The following is a 12,355-nucleotide window of genomic DNA, read 5'->3' on the forward strand; positions in this document are numbered from 1 at the left end:
TCACTCGAAAAGAAACTGGTAAATAATATTGGAGGCCGGCTAAGTGGGGGAGTTGATCAAAATGTTCATGCTGATGCAACTCAAATCTGGACCCCTACAGGGTCACAGTGACTCTTTCGGTTTGAGTAATGACTACAAAATCACTTGAAGTAACTGTATATTAAGTTTAACAGGTTTCCTCAAAAGGTTTGAGTAATGACAGCACATTGGACTTTACAGTGTGCTGGGGCAAATGCAGGCTTTCCACACGTTTTCCAGCGGCCCTACCTGTATGTCTTTACTGTCCTTCCCTATTACTCTGTGTAGTAGGAGATGGTCAGTGCTGCTCTCAAACGAGGAAGACAGGGGGGAAATACGATTTAACCGGCTTCACCTGCATAATACAATTTGCTCTGGCTAAAACAGAGAGAAAGAGAGAGCCTCTGTTTTAATTTTAACAAGTAAGTTTGGTGTATGCATGTGCCGTGCGTAGTAGTGCCTCAATGTTTGATGATCACGCTTGGCAACAGAAAGATACTAGACACTAACTCGTACAGTAGTTACCACTAAATCTCCCCATTTCAAGTGTAGGCGAGAGATGGGCAGGCAAGGGCTGTTGTGCTTGTGTGAGAATGCGTTCTAGTTTCAGTCGCCGTCTATGACAGCCTGAATAGGATTTGTGTGCTTTTGGAGCCAACATGGTAAGACATCATTTCATGTTTGATATGAGCGTTGTAATATTTTGTTTATGTCAGGGAATAATGTGAAAACGGTAGTTAATGTGTTAGTTATTTGAATGTTTGTAATCTACAGCCATTGTAATGTATTGCTTGGTCGTGTGCGAATCTATGAGCTAGGCATTTCATTTCAAATAAAACTACTATGCAGTGTAATCATTGCAGTATTGGGGATGCCAGTAATAAACAATTATAATGTGATAATAATTTGGACTATATTTCATCCACTGACAATGCGTCATCATAGAGCAGCCTAAAGTAGACCGTTCCGTTAATCTCTTGAAAGTTATATTTTAAAGCACACTGATTGCATGAGCATTCACTTAGGATTGATTATATAGGAGTGATATCCCACTCGTGTCAGTGCTTTACTGTAAACTGCAGCTGCAGGAAAAACAAAGTTTACTTCCAGTCGCTTTCAGCACTTCATGTCTCTCTGTGTCAAATGCTCTGTGTTTTTGTTTTATGCACGGGGAGAAGAAGTCTAAAATCATTTCTCCACTGAGTCACCACACTATAGCGCCTTCACGTGCATGGGCCAGGTCTCTCACGCGTTGACGCACACACAGTACACACTAAATACAAATGTGTTGAAATAAGGGTTATTTGGCTTGTATCCATAGCGGATCCTTTTTTGGTTCTATGTGGAACCTGTATGGCAGTAGCGATGCGTGTGTAAAATAACTTGGGAAGCCAAGCCAAAAAAAAGCCATAGTATAACCTATGTGTTGTGATAATTGCGTTGTTTGCTCTATAACCTGTTAAGTCTATGCCTTGCGATCATGACATGTGGTTCTAAGGTCAAGACAATAACAAGACACAGTGGGAGAATATTATTTCAACCACACCTTTGTTTCATCACAAAACCTGAGATCAACCTCTGTCTGGTGAAGTCCTCAATGTAACAAACAATTACATGACCTACAGCATGGTCAAGCAAGTTAATGTTTCCGACATTTTTGGACTACTTAATTAACAACTAGGCTTATTGATTTAGAACAACGGAGTGTTACCTTAAGTCGCAAAGAAAACAGGAGCTGCCTCTACTATTCCTGCACCTTTTCAACTTCAACATTTCAACATCATCAAATCACCTATGATTAGTCTAATACAGTGACAACTAAAAAATACCAAAAAACGATTTAGTTCAATCAACAACTTATGCTAAATATGATGTGGCTTTCCATGGTTCTGATTTCTCTGTGTGTGTGTGTGTGTGTGTGTGTGCATGCATGCATTAGTGTAGAAAAAAACTTGTTAATTTACCCAACTGCCATCCTGCTCTCTTTCATGTACGCAAAACGTCTATGACTGTCATACAGTACAGACTTTTATTTGTTGTCATAGGCAATTTTAGCTAGCTAGCTAGCTAGCCTCTTGAGGACAACAAAACAAGATGCAACAATTCAAGTTGTTCCTGTCAATAACATGTTGCTCTCGATGTGACGTGATTGAAGTGAAGCCAAATCCAAACTGGATTCCCTTGACACTTTGTTTTGGTGCGCCAGGACCATTCACAGTTGAGCTCACTCAGTTTAGCTCAACGCTGATTGGCTATTATTTGTACTTTTTCTTATCAAGGGATGCCAAATGCTCCATGGCTTCCCTTGCATTCAATGCTATGGACAGCAACAATGTCATACTCTTTTTGACCAGACATCAATCATCATATAGATTGTCTACACATACAAGGACAGAGGGGGCGCTGTTTCGCTCACTTGGATGCTTTCTCCGGTGAGATACATCGAGCCTCTTGCGAATTGAAGGAAAACTAAGAAACACAGAGAGACGAAAGAAACACATTTTTTATTATCTTCTTCTTGATACATTTTTTTTGGGGGGGGAAGCCTGGCTTACCTTGGCATCCATGAATACACACCACTGCTGTATGGTGCTATAAATCAGGGTTTCCCAAACTCTTACCTGTTTCTAAAGGTTCTATAAAGAACCATAAAAAAAGGTTATATATAGCAACAAAAAAGGGTTCCGCTATGATATATTTTTACCAGATTTGGAAAATAACATGTACTTGGTTTTACCTGAATTAAGTACCAATTTCAGTTAAAGGCTTTCTGCAGGGCAATAAAGACATATTTTTTTTTTTTACAGATAAACAAATATTGTTAATGTAAATACTAAGAACCAGACCAAGATTCGATCTCTGTGGGACACCCTTTGTTATGCCCAGAAAACCTGATGTTATGGTTCTCTGGGATGGTTATAGTTTTGCTCTAATACAGTGGCCTGAAACTCATAGTTTACAGGCCACATCAGGCCTGCAAGTCACATTATGCTGTCTTGCAAAGTGGTGGGTAATTCCTGTTTGTTTTTCCAACAGTCTTGAAAGAGTTCCCACATATGCTGAGCACTTTACTCTGCGGTCCAAATCATCCCAAACCATCTCACTTTGGTTGAGTTTGGGGGATTGTGGAGGCCAGGTCATCTGATGCAGCACTCCATCACTCTCCTTCTTGGTAAATAGCCCATACACAGCCCGGAGGTGTGTTGGGTCATTGTCCTGTTGAAAAACAAATGATAGTCCCACTACGTCCAAACCAGATTGGATGGCGTATTGCTGCAGAATGCTGTGGTATCCATGCTGGTATCCGAGTGTGCCGTGAATTCTAAATAAATGACAGACAGTGTCACCAGCAAAGCACCCCCACGCCATAACACCTCCTCTTCCATGCTTTACGGTGGGAAATACACATGCGGAGATCATCCGTTCACCTACACTGCATCCTACAAAGACACAGCGATTGGAACCAAAAATCTACAATTTAGACTCCAGACCAAAGGACAGATTTCCACCGGTCTAATGTCCATTGCTTGTGTTTCTTGAACCAAGCAAGTCTCTTCTTCTTCTTATTGATGCCCTTTAGTAGTGGTTTCTTTGCAGCAATTTGACCATGAAGGCCTGATTCACACAGTTATTACATATGTGACCCTTTCTGGGAAAGTCTCTTAGAGCTTTCCACACCTGGATTGTACAACATTTAACCATTATTATTTTGAAAATTCTTCAAGCTCTATCAATTTTCAGGTCTTGCCATAGACTTTCAAGTAGATGTTCAAGTCAAAACTGTAACTCGGCCACTCAGGAACATGCACTGTCCTCTTGGTAAGCAAACCAGTGTAGATTCGGTCTTGTGTTTTAGGTTATTGTCATGCTGAAAGGTGAATTCTTCTCCCAGTGTCGGTTGAAAACAGACGGAACCAGGTTTTCCTCTAAGATTTTGACTTAGCTCTATTCTGTTTTATTTTTGTAATTTTTTATTTTTACTCCCCAGTCCTTTAACAACTACAAGTATTCCCATAACAAGATGCAACCACTACCATGCTTGAAAATATGGAGAGTGGAACTCAGTAATCTGTTGTATTGGATTTGCCCAAACATAACACCTTATATTCAGGATAAAAAGTACATTGCTTTGCTACATTCTTTCCAGTTTTACTTTAGTGCAATCATGACAAAAAGTGAATTGCTTTGCTGCATTCTTTCCAGTATTACTTTAGTGCAATCAGGACTAAAAGTGAATTGCTTTGCTACATTCTTTCCAGTATTACTTTAGTGCAATCAGGACAAAACGTTATTTGCTTTGCTACCTTGCTTCCAGTATTACTTTAGTGTAATCAGGACAAAAAGTGAATTGCTTTGCTACATTTTTCAAATATTACTTTAGTGGAATCAGGACACATAGTGAATTGCTTTGCTACATTCTTTCCATTATTTCTTTAGTGCCATGTTGCAAACAGGATACATGTTTTGGAACATTTTTATTCTTTACAGGCTTCATTCTTTTCACTCTGTCAATTAGGCTAGTATTGTTGATTAACTACAATGTTGTTGATCTATTGTTAGTTTTCTCCTATCAAAGCCATTAACCCTTTGACACGTACCAACAGATGGGTTTGATCATTCTACAGTTATCCCTGCAACGTTACACTCAAACATATTTGATTAGAATGCTTATTTAAAATGGCCAGTTTCGATTGATGCAAAAGTCAGCGTTTGAGCTGGCCAAACTGTTTTTTCACGGAAACATTTTGCGCAAACACAGTTCTTACAAAGTTATGTCCTGAATGTGACCAGTTCATTTTTGGATGCAATGTACAGACATTCACAGAAGTAATGTTGATTTTGTAGTCAGTTAACCATTTCTTTATGGATTTTAATGGGTGCTTGGGGTTATTGTCTTGCTGGAAGATCCACTTACAGCCCAGTTTCAGCCTGCTGGCAGAGGCAACTAGGTTTTTGGCTAAACTATCCCGGTACTGGGTAAAGTTCATGATGCCGTTCAGTGGTGTAGTGTTCCTGGAGAAGTAGGTATACTCTAATTTAGCCCAAAAAGGTCCCAAACAGCCCGCCCGGCGAAGGAAAGGCACATTGTGTGAAAAATGCTATGACAAGCTGTGACATACACTCTGAATGACCTAAAATGATACATCCCATATTAGTCTTTCACAGTCAGCTCAACCCAAGCTGTACTTTGCAAGTAGGCTAATAGTAGACCTACTATTGAAATAGATGAATGAAGCTATCAACTGAGTCATTATTTGGGGGGGGGGGGGGGGTTCACTCTCAAAAACACTTTTTTTAATGAAAAGCAAGCAAATGTAATATTTTAAGTCCACAACAATGCTTAAACTACATCAGGAAACCAGTACATGTAGGTTTTTGAGTTTATTTATCTTTTTATTGAACTGTGTAGGCACCTGGCACTGTTGTTTGGTTAGCAGTGTTTCTGTAGCACACATGAGATGGAGTTGCAAAACAAATGGCCACTGGATTGATGCAAATAATCATGATCTCATTCTGTCAGGTAAGCATAGACTACTCTGTAGCTAGTTAACATTTATTGAGAAGGACTTTGAGAAAGTCTTTCCAACATCCAGAAGACGGTTATGTCTATCATTAGCATTGCTATATCATTCCGGTTCCTTAAGGGACGGACCAAAATTTACAGAATGGTTAGCCAGAGGAAAATGGGGGAGGGTCATGCTTTTTCAATTTTAGAGAAAAATATAGTCCATAGGAGGGCAACGTAATTCATAACTGATGGAATTCCAATATTTCTCAGTGTTTTGTGATTAGTTGCTTATTCGGCTATATATCTATAGGCTACAGAGTGCATGCCCAGAGAAGCACAGAGCAAAGTTATATTTCTAAGATAGCTGCTGGGATGGTGTAAATAAAACTAGGCTGCATTACACACTGTAATGGATATTCCAACCCTGATCCCCGGCCTGCTCTGCTCTTGCTGATCAGGAGGAGGGTCGGAGGTTTCTTCAGAATTGTTTTATTTATTAGGTCTAGTCTTGCGCGTAACCTATGTTCAATTCAGTTTGAGAAGGAGAGTGCGAATATGAGGAGAACCCGGAGGTCAACTTTGAAAGCTTGCTACTACTATAATTTATTTTATTAAACACAATAATGTTTCTTGCCCATGATTTATTTATCACATTTATTTGTCTCACAATAATCCAGATTTGAGTAATTTACATTGTGGTTCTGAAACTTGAAACAGCAGCTGCTGTACAATCAGTCAGAAATGAACAGCTCATGGTCCTGAAAGTAGGCAAATTTGGCTAACAACAAAGAGGGCTTTGTAATGAAGCCTATTTTTTCCTTTTAAGGAACAAGAGGTACGCCTATCGGTTTGACAGATGAAATTAGGCTATAGGCTGCTATATCTATAGATGTGTTGGTAATTTCCTCCACCCACCATGCACTCTTTAAATAGCCTACCTCCATGTAAGTGAGGGGTTGTTTGTTAAGTTAAAACCTAAATTAAAATTGAGGGGGAATGAGTGGGTATGCAATAGGCATACCTTTTATTAATGAAAATAAGATTTTGTATTGTAAGATTTTGAAGAAAAGAAAATATCAGATTATATAAAGTGATCTTTATCAGCGCTTTAGTCCGCAATACTTTATGCTAGAAAAAAGCTGTAAAATACTCAGGAAAGACGTGACTCCGATGCATATGGGGATATCTTTGTTTCGTTTCTTTGACATTCAGAGGCTGACTTTCATTGGGAAGTAATCTATATCTGTCACTATCAATTGATTAAGCTATTCACTTGCTGTAGAGTAGAAGATGTTAAACCCAGGCAGCTTTTTGGGAAAGACTTTTGACCTTTTCTCGTTTGAGTTAAGCCATGGAAGACCGGCCTGACGGCCGTGTGCGGCCCGCGACCTGTTTCGATACGGCCCGCGGAATCATGCTCAGATCAGATAAAGAATTTGCGATAGTAAAGTTTTGAAAACTTATTTGTTATTCAAATTCGAGGCCCAATGAATACTGGCCTTTGTGTAATGATTTAACTCCAACTGCTTGTGGGACATTTATTTTGAAGGCACATGTAAATAACAACTGCACAAGGACAGACAGTGACTTTCATGCTGACACACGTCACAGTTACAAATAGTAGCTAGCTATAAAACGTGCAAAAATTTGTTTTTCAAAGATTTCAAGGAAAAGGAAAGTAGACAATGAATGTAGGGTGTTCCAGTAAGAGAGGACATGGATATATTTCTTTATTTAAGTGTCAGGGCTTGCCTTCATCGTGAACATCATGGCCCTTATGAATGAACTGATTTCCAAATTACACGGTACTCTAATTCTCAGAGTAAGAAACTCTACGGACACTATGGAAGCTTAACCAAGTTTATTCTTCAAAGAGGATCAATACAGCTGCAATAGACATACATTTTCACACAAGAACTGATATTTAACCGTTCCTCATAGGCTGTCTCCTCCTACTCATCTGTACAAACATTGTTCTTTACAGCTATGCAGGGCACTTGTGATACGAGCCATAAACCTTTATTTCTCCCTTAACCTCACATCCAGTGAAATTGCAGAGCGCCAAATTCAAAAACAGAAATACTCATTATAAAAATGTATAAAACATACAAGTGTTATACATTGGTTTAAAGATTAACTTCTTGTTAATCCAACCACGGTGTCAGATATCAAAAAAAGGCTTTACGGGAAAAGCAAACCATGCGATTATCTGAGAACAGCGCCCAGCAGACAAATCATTACAAACAGTAACCAGCCAAGTAGAGGAGTAACAAAAGTCAGAAATAGCTATAAAATGTATCACTTACCTTTGATTATCTTCCTATGGTTGCACTCCCAAGACTCCATGTTACACATTAAATGTTTGTTTTGTTCAATAAAGTCCCTCTTTATGTCCAAAAACCTCTGTTTTGTTGGTGCGTTTTGTTCAGTAATCCATTGGAACAAAGCGCAGTCAAAGCAGGCAGAAGAAAATCAAAAAAGTACCATAAAGGTTTGTAGAAACATGTCAAACGATGTTTATAATCAATCCTCAGGTTGTTTTTGTCATAAATAATCAATCATATTTCAACCGGACAATAGCTTCATCAATAGAACAGGAAAAACAAGAAAGGCTTGCTCCCGGTCATGCGCAGGACTCATGTCTGGAAATTTCCACTGTCCTCTCATTGAAAGTGGTGTTTCAACCTCATTTTTCAGAGTAAAAGCCTGAAAGAATGCCTAAAGACTAGCCACATGTAGTGGAAGCCATAGGGATCGTGAACTGCGTCATAAGTCTTTGTATGTTGGAAAGGCTTTCAATGAAAAAACAGCAATTTCAAAATAATAGCACTTCCTGGATGGATTTTCCTCAAGTCTTTGCCTGCCATATCAGTTCCGTTATACTCACAGACATCATTGTAACAGTTTTGGAAACTTTAGAGTGTTTTATACCCAAATCTACCAATTATGTGCATATCCTAGCTTCTAGGCCTGAGTAGCAGGCAGTTTACTTTGGGCACGCTTTTCATCCAAAATTTTGAATGCTGCCCCTATCCCAAAAACGTTTTTAACTTCTGGTGTAGACCCTCCGAACCTCAGCACTCCATCAGTGACATGAATAAGTATATTTTCATATTCTCAGAACCAAACAAAGGGAAGGGCCTTTTTGCACATCAGATGTACAGCCTTGTCAAAGCCTTCAAGGAAAAATTACTCCTCGTAACCCACCAACTAGAAGCCAACAATCTCACCCACCTTCAGAAACACTACTAGTCTGTCTCCTATGAGATGACCAGCGGGAAAAGTATACATCGCTGCTGCGTGCTTTGAACATTGAGTTTTGTCGTCCCTTTTGAGGATTTCCAAGTGTTGGAAAATGACATGCTGTTGGTTTCTTCTCCTTTCACCTTCAATGTGAATAACGCTCCCACTGACCTGTAACTTGAGCTTATCGATCTTCAGTCTGATGCAGTGATTGGAGAACTATTCAAAACAATGTCACTAACGAGGATCTATGCATCTCTCGATGAACAAAACTTTCCAAAGATTAGAAGTCACGCTCAGAAGATGTTTGTACTGTTTGGGTCAACCTATGTATGTGAACAGACATTTTCAGTCATGACTTAACAAGTCAAGGCACAGATTATCTTGCTGACTCTCACCTCTCAGTTATACTGCACATAGGGACATCAGCAACTTTCCCTGACTTCACTGCTCTAGTCAATGCCCATCAGAGAGTTCACTCCTCACACTGATTGAGTAGTTCAAATTAGAGGTCGACCGATTATGATTTTTCAACGCCGATACCGATTCATCGGCCGATTAATTATTATTAATTTATATGTAATAATGAATCAAATCAAATCAAATCAAATCAAATGTTATTTGTCACATACACATGGTTAGCAGATGTTAATGCGAGTGTAGCGAAATGCTTGTGCTTCTAGTTCCGACAATGCAGTAATAACAAGTAATCTAACTAACAATTCCAAAACTGTCTTGTACACAGTGTAAGGGGATAAAGAATATGTACATAAGGAGAGCCTTACGGTTGAGAGCAGTGCAGTTGCCATACCAGTCGGTGATACAGCCCGCCAGGATGCTCTCGATTGTGCATCTGTAGAAGTTTGTGAGTGCTTTTGGTGACAAGCCGAATTTCTTCAGCCTCCTGAGGTTGAAGAGGCGCTGCTGCGCCTTCTTCACGATGCTGTCTGTGTGAGTGGACCAATTCAGTTTGTCTGTGATGTGTATGCCGAGGAACTTAAAACTTGCTACCCTCTCCACTACTGTTCCATCGATGTGGATAGGGGGGTGTTCCCTCTGCTGTTTCCTGAAGTCCACAATCATCTCCTTAGTTTTGTTGACGTTGAGTGTGAGGTTATTTTCCTGACACCACACTCCGAGGGCCCTCACCTCCTCCCTGTAGGCCGTCTCGTCGTTGTTGGTAATCAAGCCTACCACTGTTGTGTCGTCCGCAAACTTGATGATTGAGTTGGAGGCGTGCGTGGCCACGCAGTCGTGGGTGAACAGGGAGTACAGGAGAGGGCTCAGAACGCACCCATGTGGGGCCCCAGTGTTGAGGATCAGCGGGAGGAGATGTTGTTGCCTACCCTCACCACCTGGGGGCGGCCCGTCAGGAAGTCCAGTACCCAGTTGCACAGGGCGGGGTCGAGACCCAGGGTCTCGAGCTTGATGACGAGCTTGGAGGGTACTATGGTGTTGAATGCCGAGCTGTAGTCGATGAACAGCATTCTCACATAGGTATTCCTCTTGTCAAGATGGTTTAGGTCAGTGTGCAGTGTGGTTGAGATTGCATCGTCTGTGGACCTATTTGGGCGGTAAGCAAATTGGAGTCGGTCTAGGGTGTCAGGTAGGGTGGAGGTGATATGGTCCTTGACTAGTCTCTCAAAGAGAGACGGCAGGGTAGCCTAGTGGTTAGAGCGTTGGAAGGTTGCAAGTTCAAACCCCCGAGCTGACAAGGTACAAATCTGTCGTTCTGCCCCTGAACAGGCAGTTAACCCACTGTTCCTAGGCCGTCATTGAAAATAAGAATTTGTTCTTAACTGACTTGCCTAGTTAAATAAAGGTAAAATAAAAAAAAAAATAAAAGCACTTCATGATGACGGATGTGAGTGCTACGGGGCGGTAGTCGTTACCAGTTACCTTAGCTTTCTTGGGAACAGGAACAATGGTGGCCCTCTTGAAGCATGTGGGAACAGCAGACTGGTATAGGGATTGATTGAATATGTCCGTAAACACACCGGCCAGCTGGTCTGCGCATGCTCTGAGGGCGCGGCTGGGGATGCCGTCTGGGCCTGCAGCCTTGCGAGGGTTAACACGTTTAAATGTCTTACTCACCTCGAAGGAGGAGAGACCGCATGTTTTCGTTGCAGGCCGTGTCAGTGGCACTGTATTGTCCTCAAAGCGGGCAAAAAAGTTATTTAGTCTGCCTGGGAGCAAGACATCCTGGTCCGTGACTGGGCTGGATTTCTTCCTGTAGTCCGTGATTGACTGTAGACCCTGCCACATGCCTCTTGTGTCTGAGCCGTTGAATTGAGATTCTACTTTGTCTCTGTACTGGCGCTTAGCTTGTTTGATAGCCTTGCGGAGGGAATAGCTGCACTGTTTGTATTCGGTCATGTTACCAGACACCTTGCCCTGATTAAAAGCAGTGGTTCGCGCTTTCAGTTTCACACGAATGCTGCCATCAATCCACGGTTTCTGGTTAGGGAATGTTTTAATCGTTGCTATGGGAACGACATCTTCAACGCACGTTCTAATGAACTCGCACACCGAATCAGCGTATTCGTCAATGTTGTTATCTGACGCAATACGAAACATCTCCCAGTCCACGTGATGGAAGCAGTCTTGGAGTGTGGAGTCAGCTTGGTCGGACCAGCGTTGGACAGACCTCAGCGTGGGAGCCTCTTGTTTTAGTTTCTGTCTGTAGGCAGGGATCAACAAAATGGAGTCGTGGTCAGCTTTTCCGAAAGGGGGGCGGGGCAGGGCCTTATATGCGTCGCGGAAGTTAGAGTAACAATGATCCAAGGTCTTTCCACCCCTGGTTGCGCAATCGATATGCTGATAAAATTTAGGGAGTCTTGTTTTCAGATTAGCCTTGTTAAAATCCCCAGCTACAAAGAATGCAGCCTCCGGATAAATCGTTTCCAGTTTGCAGAGAGTTAAATTAAGTTTGTTCAGAGCCATCGATGTGTCTGCTTGGGGGGGGGATATATACGGCTGTGATTATAATCGAAGATAATTCTCTTGGTAGATAATGCGGTCTACATTTGATTGTGAGGAATTCTAAATCAGGTGAACAGAAGGATTTGAGTTCCTGTATGTTTCTTTCATCACACCATGTCACGTTGGCCATGAGGCATACGCCCCCGCCCCTCTTCTTACCAGAAAGATGTTTGTTTCTGTCAGCGCGATGCGTGGAGAAACCCGTTGGCTGCACCGCTTCGGACAGAGTCTCTCCAGTGAGCCATGTTTCAGTGAAGCAAATGACGATACAGTCTCTGATGTCCCTCTGGAATGCTACCCTTGCTCGGATTTCATCAACCTTGTTGTCAAGAGACTGGACATTGGCAAGAAGAATGCTAGGGAGTGGTGCACGGTGTGCCCGTCTCCGGAGTCTGACCAGAAGACCGCCTCGTTTCCCTCTCTTTCGGAGTCGTTTTTTTGGGTCGCTGCATAGGATCCACTCCGTTGTCCTGTTTGTAAGGCAGAACACAGGATCCGCGTCGCAAAAAACATATTCTTGGTCGTACTGATGGTGAGTTGACGCTGATCTTATATTCAGTAGTTCTTCTCGACTGTATGTAATGAAACCTAAGATGACCTGGG

At 41.6% G+C, this 12,355-nt stretch overlaps 1 protein-coding gene across 1 annotated transcript in view; it reads left to right on the forward strand.

The window, feature by feature from the left end:
• Window positions 1-468: 468 nt before the first annotated feature.
• Window positions 469-12,355, forward strand: part of LOC149972513 (protocadherin-15-like) — a 107,098-nt gene continuing 95,211 nt past the window's right edge. Inside the window, exon 1 of the mRNA XM_090218048.1 lies at window positions 469-680. The gene's annotated coding sequence lies outside the window, so the exon portion shown is untranslated. The remainder of the gene's footprint in view (window positions 681-12,355) is intronic.

Source organism: Oncorhynchus mykiss, chromosome 23 (assembly GCF_057628025.1).
Source record: "Oncorhynchus mykiss isolate SJ-2025 chromosome 23, ASM5762802v1, whole genome shotgun sequence".
Taxonomy (NCBI): Eukaryota; Metazoa; Chordata; class Actinopteri; order Salmoniformes; family Salmonidae; genus Oncorhynchus; species Oncorhynchus mykiss.